Consider the following 2,353-nt stretch of genomic DNA (forward strand, 5'->3'; position numbering starts at 1 on the left):
TTCAGAATCCCCAGTGCTGGGATTGCAGGTGTGTGCCACCATGCCCAGTCTCAGTGTCTAGCTCAGGGCTCCCAGGAGCAGGCCAATGTGGCATTTGGTGCCAGGGGCGAGCCTCAGGCATACGCTTTCCTCAGCAGGCGCTATAGTCCACAGAGCTAGCTCGCCGGCCCTCTACCTCTTGATCACCTGAGCTTCCAGGCGAAATCTGTCTCCCAGCTTCGCTTTTATTTTATCTTATTGGTGAACTCCAGCAAATACACTGCTCCTCAGCTATAGACTAAAGAACTGTGTTCTCCAAAAATCCAGATGTTTAAGCCATAATCCACAGAGACAATATTTGGAGAATGAGGCTTTGGTGAGACAATTGGGGCCAAAGTGTAGAGCCATTGTGAGTGGTTCTACTTATAAGGAGAAACACAAAGGGGCTGGGGAGATAGCACAGCGGCTTAAGTGCCTGCCTGCCAAAAAAAGGTCCTGAGTTTGATCCCTGGTACTGCAAAAAAAAAAAAAAATGATGGAGGAGGAGGATGAAGAGGAGGAGGAGGTTGAGGAGGAGGAGGAGGAGGAGGATTACACCTGTAATCCCAGCACTGGGGATTCTGAAAACAGGAGGATCACTATGAGTACAAGATGCACAGTGAGGAGGAGAAGGAGAAGAAGGAGAAGCAGAAGCAGAAGGAGAAGCAGGAGCAGAAAGAAGAAGAAGAAACACAAAACAGGTGTCTTTGTGTCTCTTCCTTTTGTGGATACAGCCACCCAGCATGGAGCCCACACCAGAGCCCACCAGGGCTGCCACCCTGAGTTTCAAGCTCTAGAACTTGGAGGAATAAATCATCACTTAATCTATAGAATTCAGTCTGCCTACACTGAATACTAAGTTACTATTATATACATACTAATTATAGGCAGGTACTATTTTATTCACACGTTGTATATATATTAAGCACCCACAAAAATAGGAAGTTGGACATTAAGATGAAAGCCAATGATGCCAGGTTCTTTCCAGTGGTTTCTCCCCACACAAGCTCCACTCTGGTGACCCTCTTCCTGCTCAAGAGAAACCAGCTGGCACATGAAGGGTGAGCACACCGGCCCGAAGGACATCAGCATTGAGAGGTGTGGCGCCTCCCTTTCTGCTCCACCTGTCTTCTGCAAGCTAAAGCTAAAAGCCCTCCAACAGGACGTAAATGCTTTCAACTCAACATGACACAAACATAAAGTCATGGATAGGACCCTAGTGGGACATAACTCTCAGGGGCCCTCTTCCTTCCTTGGGAACAAACTGAAAAATCTCTATGGGTGAAATCAGTCTTGAGCAGGGTACAAAATTCAGAGAGAAGGGAAAGAAGGAAGAAAGAGTGAAGAAAAAAGGAAAACAGAAGTTCTTGTTCTTTGGAAGTCCAAAGAGTTAAAATGGGAAGGGAAGGACTTTGTGGGAAGACAGGAAGGGCTGAGAGACAGGGAGCACCAGGTGGTGTAGGGAAAGTCATGACACTAGACAGCAACAACCATTGATGGTTTCGGGTCCTCATCAGAGGATTAGAAGAATGTTAGCATTGTTTGCTTGCAGAATCAGAGAGTCCTGGGAGAAGAGACCATCATCTAGGGCCAAGGTAACTGGGATTCAACCAGACACTAGCAACAGTGGAGAGGTCAGTAGGAACACAGAGAGAAGGAAAAGGAATGAATGGATCATGGAAGGAGTGGTGCAGAGAAGTAAGAGAAATCACCCAGACTTCATTAATTCCTGCTGCACATGAGGCTGGTCATCACGGTTCTGCTTCTTGGTGCTGATTGCTTAGAAGTGGAAACATTCATTGTGCACGGCCTTCACAGCCTTATCAGTAAGTGTGGGTCCTAAAACCTCATTTTCAGGACCTTTCTCAGCTTGGGGTTGCTTAGCATCAGGACAACGGAGTGCAGGAAGAGGCAGGCATACAGGACCATTTCCTTGGCCCAGAACCACGGATTCCAGATGGTGATGATGTTCTTCAAAGATATGGCCAGGGTCAGGGCATGCAGTGCATGAAAGAAGAAGAAGAAGAAGAAGGACAAAGACTTGAGAGCCGCGGTGTGGGCCTGGGTGCTGGGATCACGTGGTCCAGACATGAAGTCCCTCATCTGCCCCAGGTGCCTGTACGGGGAGTAATTGAGTAGGAGGATGGAGACCAGAAACAGCAGGAGTGGAGTGAGCCAGATGACCACTGAATGACAGAAAAAGTGCCACTGGTAAAAGTCTAATGCTATAAGGCAGGGTGCAGTTTCCATGGGAACTCTGGGAGAGCACCATCAGAGGTACCACAGTGTTCTCCACAGCTGAGGAAATAGCCGACAGGCCACTGAAGACCAGGGA

The sequence above is a fragment of the Octodon degus genome, unplaced genomic scaffold (assembly GCF_000260255.1).
Source record: "Octodon degus isolate 3935 unplaced genomic scaffold, OctDeg1.0 scaffold00027, whole genome shotgun sequence".
Lineage (NCBI taxonomy): Eukaryota > Metazoa > Chordata > Mammalia > Rodentia > Octodontidae > Octodon > Octodon degus.